Below are 8948 nucleotides of genomic sequence, written 5' to 3'. Positions count from 1 at the left end.
CAAACCCGTTGAGGTTGTCCACTTCTCAAATGCATTGGCTGATGCTACAAAAGCTGTCTTAGATCCATCAATATCATTCTTAGTAACTGCATATAACACAAGCAAAGTAGAAATGTTGAGTATTGGGGTTTTGGTGATTAACAAAGTTTGTCTAGAGAATGTGCGCTAAGAACCAGGTCCTCAAGGTAGCTGATGAAGTACTCTAAGAACCAGGTCCTTAAGGTCATCGTTGAAGGTTCTTACAAGGCAGTAATTTTTTCCCAAAGTTACTTGAGTCCGAGTTTGTTTGAAGAAGATTGTTAATGTGATAAGGGCCATTGTCCAAGAAGATATGCTTGCATAAGAGATAGACAAGAGTCACAAGATTTGTTGAGTCTTTGGAACTGTAGTAGTCCTATCAAATGAGAAGTTGCAATGCATAGGACTCCTAAAAGATCTCAGAGCCCAACTATCTTAAATACTTTCTTGATGGCCTGAGGACACTTATCCTTTTGCACATCAATTGTGGAACTACATTTTCAACACTCAAGTTGATTACGAGTCTTAGTATTCTTCTCGAGTCAGTTAGTGAATGTGCTTTAGGAAATCGACTTGTAATCAAAGTATCATATATAATATGTGAGTTGAAGTAATTATTTGAGTTTGCAAGTTAGAGTAACTTGTAAGTCAAAAATAGTTGAAGTATGAGAACTTGTGGGTATTGATTTACAGGCCTTGCAATCGATACATTTGGCTCATTTATTTTAATGAAATTGAAGTCAAAATCCTATGTAGTAGGTTGTGATTTTTGCACCTTTGAGTCGAGTGATTTTTCACATATAATTTGATGTGTTCGTTTTACTGTTTATTTCGTTTACGCTTAAGGAGTAAGGTAAAAAACCAAATTCTTTAGTAATTTGGAAAGGCACTAAAACTAACAATTGGTATCCGAGCGGGTTCTGTCACACGTGGTTAACACCTAGAGAGATCTTGGAAGCAAAATGAGTGCCCCACCTAGGATTAACGAAGGATAGTCAACTACTAGATCACCTCAATTCAACGGAAAATACTACAGTTGGTGGAAGGCAAGAACGGAAGATTCCTAACGGCTGAAGACCATGAACTATGGACAATAGTGAATCGAGGTCCACTCACTCCCACTAAACAAAATGGGCAAAATAAAACTGTTCCCAAAGACCCCTCTGAATTCATGGCAGCAGATTTCAGAATGATGGAGAAGAATGCAAATGGCAAGAAGATCCTCAGCTGTGGACTTGGTCCTAATAAGTACAATAGGATATCTGTATGCTCTAATGCAAAGGAGATCCGGGATGCACTTCAAACTGCTCATGAAGGAACAAATCAAGTGAATAGATCAAGGATTGAACTACTTATGAGGAAATATGAGCTCTTCTCCACGAAGGAGTTCGAACCCATCCAGGAGATGATGACCAGGTTTACCATAATAACAAATGAATTGAAAATCACTTGAAAAGGTATTCACCTCTAAAGAGTTGGTCAGCAAGGTATTAAGGATCCTCCCAGCTTCATGGGAATCAAAAGTCATAGCCATCCAGGAAGCAAAGGAGTTAGATAAGATTTCAGTGGATGAGCTAGCTGGAAACTTAAAGACTCATAAAAATGAGAAAGTTGGAATTACGCAATGAGGAACAGAAGAGGGATAAGGCCTTGATGCTTAAGGCATCCAAAGAAGATGAATTTGACAATGATAAACTCGACCTAGAAATGTTTGCTAAGTTCAAGAGGTTCATGAAGAATTCCAAAAATGCATCTAAGAGAGAAAAAAGTGGCAAACCTAAATAGATTGACAAAGCTTCATACGATGGGTGCTACAAGTGCAACAAGCTAGACCACATTGTCAAAGACTTCCCAATGTAGGAAATCGAATAGAAGAAAGAAAGAGCTGAAAAAGATAAAAGGGAAAGAATGAAAGAGAAGGGCCTAAACAAAGGAAAAATTCTAGGCAAAGGATCAATTATCCCTACCAAAATGGATAGTGATGGAAACAAAAATATCAGGAGAGAGGAGGATTATGATGTTGAGGATCGTTAGATGATTCAGAAAAATGCTAAGGCAAATGATCTGCTATATAGGAGTTTACCAAGGAGTGTTCTCTACAAGGTGTCCTCTTACATTTCAACTCATGATGTATGGAGAACATTGGAGGCTGATTTTGGAAATGAAAATATTAAAGTTGCTCTAATGGAAATTGAAGAAAGCGAAATAGAAGATGTAGTGATAGGGATTATGGCCATGAGCGACTCAGGAGTTGAAGATAAAATAAACCAGGTAAGTATTTCTAACTTGAAAGAAAATATCCATGCCATGTCTAAAAAACAGCTAATGTTCATAATAGTGACCATGATGAGTGAAATGGATAGGTTGAGTGTTGAAAATGATTAGTTAATAAGCAATCTTTCCTGTGTTAAACTTGACCTCAAAAAACTTGAATCTGACAAAGCTTATCTTGAAGGACATGTCAAAGATCTTAAGAACTAGGTTCTTAAGCTCACTTCTAAAAATGAGCAGCTACCTGGTGCACATGGCATGGGAATAATGAGTGATCTGCAAGGTAAGCTTGAAAGGAATTGAAAGAGCTTAAAGATAGTCTTTGTGATGTTGGATGTAGGAATAAAGTATTGCTAGAAAATCTTGAAAAGGCAAAGTATGAACTATCTAGTCTAAGCAAGTGACATAGATCCTCAGATGCACTAAATTGACTAAATAAAAATTGCAGCACTAACAAATAAGGGATTGACAATAGAAAACCTGTACTCATGTTTGATCCAATATATGTAGGAATTTCTGATAATAAGATGTGCACTCACTGTAGGAAGGTAGGACACTTAAGAGATACTTGCCCTGCTTTAATTCATGCTCGGTTTAAGAACACCTTTGGGCTTTTTAAACATGTGAAGAAGGAAGAAGAACCCACAGTCAAGTCATTTTTCTAAACTAAGTGGATTAAGGTTAATAAGAAAAGAAATGTTATTACTCTTTCCTTCTGGGCAAGAAGAGATTTGATTCATCCTTTTTCAAATAAAAAGGGACCCAAGCTTGTTTGGGTTCCCAAAACTAACTTGTGATTTCTGGTGCAGGCTAATGTGAGAGAAAATAATCAAGACTGGTATCTAGACAGTGGATGCTCAAGACATATGACTGGTGAAAAGAAAAACTTCCTTTCGTTGACAGCCTTCCAAAGAGGAAGTGTGTCATTTGGAAATGGGAAAAAGGAAAACATAACATATATTGGTAAGGTTGGTAAGGCACTCTCTTAAGCTATAAAAGATATGTACTATGTAGTTGGTCTTTAACATAATCTTCTCAGCATTTCTCAAATGTATGATAAAGGCAATGATGTAAAGTTTAATTCCAAAATCTGCACTGTCACTAAGCTGGATACTTATGAAATTATTTTGGAAGGTAGGAGACATAACAATGTCTACAAGATATCTATTATGTCTCTCCCTCAGAGTGAGCATACATGTTTAAGTGTAGTGGAAGATGACCCACTGTTATGACATAAAGACTGGGACATGCCAGTCTATCTCAACTCAGCAAGTTGGCAGCAAAGGACCTGATCCTTGGACTAGCAAAAGTTGAGTTCACATCAGACAGAGTACGTGATGCTTGTGTTAGAGGCTAACATGTAAAGTCATCTTTTAAATCTAAGAAAGTTGTCAGTACTTCCAAACCCCTAGAAATCCTCCACATGGACCTATGTGAACCAATGAGAGTGAAGATCAGGGGATGCAAGAAGTATCTCTAGGTACAGATGGACCTTGTTTTTGGCATCTAAGGATGAAACTTTTGATGTTTTCTATGTGTTTGTCAGAATGATTCAATAGAAACTAGGAAGTGTTATTTCAAGTATAAGAACAGACCATAGGACTAAGTTTGAAAAATCTAAATTCCTTGAGTTTTGTAGCATTCATGGAAATGATCACAATTTCTCTGCACCCAGACACAACAAAATAGTTTCGTGGAAAGAACGAATAGATTTCTAGAAGATATGGGCTGGACCATGCTAATTGCCAGTGGACTGCCCAAGAGCTTTTGGGCTGAAGCAATCAGTACTGCATGTTACTTGTCAAACAGATGCATGATCAAACCCATTCTTGAGAAGACTCTCTATGAGTTACTTCGAGGAAGAAAGCCCAACATCACTCACCTAAGAGCTTTTGGGTGCAAATGTTTTTTGCACAACAATGGCAAAGAAGCTCTAGGTAAGTTTGATGACAGAAGTGATGAGGGAGCTTTCCTAGGCTACTCACCATATAGTAAAGCTTGCAAAATATTTAATAAAAGAACTATGTGTGTAGAAGAAAATGTTCATGTTATTTTTGATGAATCTAACAACCTGTCTGAGAAAGGTCTGCAGGATGAAGACTATAACATATGGCTCACCGATGAAGGAACTTCTAGAGAACCTGAACAACAATCTGAAGGAGGATCAGGGAATCCTGAGAAAGTTGAGAGTGATAAAGAAGAACAATAAGAAAAGAAAAATACACTGACTAATACTCAGACAGATGAAGCCGTAACTACTAACACTGGTCCTTTGAGTCACTCCCTACCTGAACCATCTCTGGGTATGCAAGTAAGGCCATGGAAACATCAAAGCTCTTACCCCCTCGAGAAAATCATCTCTAATCCAATTGCTGGAGTGCAAACTAGGTCATCTCTGAGAAACCTATGTGCACTCACGACATTCCTCTCACAGGTTGAGCCTAAAAGCATAAAGGAAGTCCTAAAGGATCCATATTGGATTATTTCCATAAAAGAGGAGCTAAACTAGTTTGAGAGAAGCAAGGTCTAGCACCTGGTGCAGAGACCTAAGAATAGAACTATCATAGGTACCAGATGGGTATTGAGAAGCAAACTAGATGAGCAAGAAAATATCACAAGGAACTAGGTCAAACTGGTGGTTAAGGGGTATAATCAAGAAGAAGGAATTTACTATGATGAGACATTTTCTCCTGTAGCCAGAACGGAAGCTATAAGAATGCTAACTGCCTTTGATGCGCACATGGAATTCACTCTGTATCAGATGGATGTGAAGACTGCATTCTTGAATGGTTACCTGAAGAAAGAGGTGTTTGTTAAACAACCTCCTGGCTTTGAGAGAGAAGAGTTCCCTGACTATGTTTTCAAGTTAGACAAGGCATTTTATGGACTAAAGCATGATCCAAGATCCTGGTACGAGAGGCTTTCAAATTCCTCTTAACCAATAACTTTGTAAGGGGAAAGGTGGACAAAACATTGTTCCTGAGGAACAAAGGAAAAAATCTTCTGATTGTACAGGTGCATGTGTTATACCCTATGCGTTCCAAGGTGACGTAATGAATATGAAACTTTTTAATCATGATTTAAATGAGTTTAGAGTCACAATATGACTATATATGATGTTCGGATAGAAAATATAAAGTTTGGGAGAAATCAGAGTAAAGTTGCGGAAAAACCGACTAAGGATTTGCCTTCTAACAAAACTTTTTGAGCAATAAATTTCGTGTGCTATATAGGGTCTTTTTGGGACATATTATATATCAAATTGAAGTTCTTGGAATTTAGTTTCCAACGCTCTTAACCGTTCGTTCATAACCTGGATAAAAAGATATAAGCATTGGAAGAAGGGCCAATGCTAGGGTACCAAGTAACACCTTTTCAAAAAATGGATATTTATATCCTCTATGTCGTCTCTTTCATCATTTTTCCAGAGAGAACGACCAAATAATACCCCTGACTTTACCCTTATGCTCTCTACAAGGTTTTCAAACAAGATTATCATCCCGGGCACGAAATCAAGAAGCGATAACATTAGAACGATCCCTACGATGTAAGTATCGCTATATCACATCTCTTTTTCTTTGTAGTTTGAGTTTTGGAAGGTATTCAATAGTTAAGAAAATTCCTACTTTCTGTATTTAAGATTTTAAATATCAAGAAAGGTTTGATAAATTCGTTTCCTAATAGTTAGAACTCACGGGACGGTAATCGGAAGCCATGAGTTCGAGTTATTCAACATGCAGTGGAATGTTTTATGGGCTGTTTCGTGTTGCTTTTGGACGGTCTATTTTGTTACTTTTTAATGGAGTTTTGAAAGAGAAATGGTGTGGAGAAATACAACATAATGGCAAAATGGTGGATTAATTGTTCTTTGTAACATTTTCAGGGTGTTTGACACTACTATAGTTATCGTTTTGGGTATGAAGTGATTGGGGTGTGTTGGGCTGTTGTAAGCTAAATATAACATGTATTTCGACTTGCATCCATTGTAGGAGGTAATTATACTGTGTTCTTGCATTCTTAAGGTTATCTTGATGTTGATTAAGTTAAATGGATAGACTAGACATGAACTAGTGAATAAAGTTGCTAATTGAGGATAGTTGAAGTTGTGAATTATTTTCTTTGTAATAAATCTATGGTATAAGGCTGGAATCATTGATGAATGACTTCTTTATCCTGTTAATGATATTTTTATGTTAAGAAGTCTGTAAGGGGTGATATGGGGTATACGGGTTCAATCGGAGCTTGCTGCTCGTCGTAAAGTAGGAGGGTCATATTTCTTGAACCTTGCAAGTCTAAGCTGCTCTTCCTCAGATGCTGCTGCCCTGACCATGGGCTGAACTGGGACCACAGGCTGTGTCGCCATGACACCCAGAACCTGACCAACGTGAACTCGCTGCTCTGGAGTATGGGCAGGAGGATTCTAAGTCCCTCCCCCGGTCTGTGAAGTAGCTGGTGCAATCGGAATCAGCCCCGCCTGAGCCAACGTACCAAACATGCTCAGGAACTCTGCTAAAGTCTCCTAAAGTCCGGGCATAACAGCAGGCACCTACGGTACCTGTCCCCCAACTGGAGCTAATGGCGGCTCCTCATTTGCTGCTCTGGTAGGTGCTCTAGTTGCGGTAGGTACTCTCGTCGACCTCTGCCTCTGCCTCTAGTGACACCTGTTCCGGGAGCAGTGTCCTCGATAACTGCAGCCCGTGCCCTCACCATCTGTGAGATATGGAACGATAGAAGTTCAAACTTTGAGATTAGTGAACTCGCACGATAGGAATGAAGGAAGTAAAATTATCCTAATAGTTCTATAGCCTCTCGAAGATAAGTACAGACGTCTTCGTACCGATCTGCAAGACTCTACTAAACTCGCTTATGACTCGTAGCACCTATGAACCTAGAGCTCTGATACCAACTTGTCACGATCCAAATTTTCGTCCGTTGGGTATCGTGATGGCACCTAGTCTTAGGGACTAGGTTAGCCTAAAATTTAAGTGAAACATCAACAATATTTAAATAACAATTAACAATTTGATAAGAATCTCTGCAAATTTATAATTATCCAAAATCGGTAGTACAAGTCATAAGCTCTACAGAGTTTGCTACAACTCCTAAATACAACGGTTTGAGAATAAGTAAAAAACAGTGTGAGTACAAAATAAGAAGGTGGCTCCGAAGCCTGCGAACGCAGCAACAGGTTTACCTTGAGTCTCCTCAGCAAGAATCCGCACAGCTACTAATGATCAAATACCTGGATCTGCACAAAAATATGCAAAAGCATAGTATGAGCACACTACAACGGTGCCCAATAAGTATCAAGACTAACCTCAGTGGAGTAGTGACAAGGAATAGTCAAGACACCTACTGGTCTAATAACCTCAACAAGTATAAGTATAGGAACAACAGAGTATGATATCTACATAAAGACTATGTAATATGGCTAACTATACCGTAATTCCAATAATAAAGGAAATAGCAAGTAACAGCGGAACACCATAATAATGACACAGAAGACTCAACGGAAACGCAACCTAAATCCAAAATGACAAATACAGCAAGGACAAGTAATAACTTAGCAACTACGACCGCTTTCACATTAGGTTTTAGTCAACAAACTCCACGAGCTACCGAATCTCGGACAAATCACAACTCACGGGTCTCAATACCTGAACCCTAATACTTGGCATCATGTTCCCTCATTACACCTCATAACCACACTGACGACTCACGTGCCAAATAGAGCCATTCTCACATAGAAGGCAAGTAAACAAGGGTGTGCATCTATACTCAACAATACCAAGAAAATCTCTTATCCGACAAGAGTGCTTAGCTACGTGTATGCTTGTGCAAGTGTCTTAACATAGTTCATACCAGCTAGTAAGCATAAGGAGAAGAACAGACAACACGTAGAATGTTTTTTCACAACTTTCACAAGATAAAGCATCACACAGGTAAGTGTACCTCTACACAAATATCAACAATAGAATACCCCCAGGCCATCACCAATCATCACAAATCAATCCCTGACATAGCCCACCTTGTCTCGCCATGTGTGCAATAATAATATAGTGAGTGCCTGCCTTGTCTTACAACACGTGCTTTATAGTGTTCCCACCTTGTCTTGCTACATGCGCAACCCACACACTACACACACACACACACACACACACACACACACACACACACACACACATATATATATATATATATATATATCCCGCCTTGTCATGTCGCATGTGCATATACCAATAGTAACAACAGCATGGCAGAAACCTCGTGCACCACCACAACAAGTACAACAACAATAATGAAAATGATACAAAGTACGGCAAGTAAACCAACTCAAGAACCTTCGATCACAAGAAACAGTAGAACTAGTTCACAAGGAATAACCGTAATAAAGTATACTAGGTGTTGACTTATGTGAGTCCACCAAACTATAGAGTACCTGGTTCTCTATGAGACTGATACGTAAAATACTGTAAGGACTGAATGTAAAGAAGGCCAGAGATTTTCTACGTGGAAAAATCCCACACAAGGGGATCAAAAAACCATGACCTACACCTGTAGGCTTTAAACTCAACTAACTTGTAATCTACCTATTACAAGCCACTTTGCAAACTCCCTTTTGCAAAGACTTCAAACTAACTTGTGATGCACCACCACAA

The sequence above is a fragment of the Nicotiana attenuata genome, chromosome 11 (assembly GCF_001879085.1).
Source record: "Nicotiana attenuata strain UT chromosome 11, NIATTr2, whole genome shotgun sequence".
Lineage (NCBI taxonomy): Eukaryota > Viridiplantae > Streptophyta > Magnoliopsida > Solanales > Solanaceae > Nicotiana > Nicotiana attenuata.
This window is presented reverse-complemented; position numbering follows the sequence as displayed.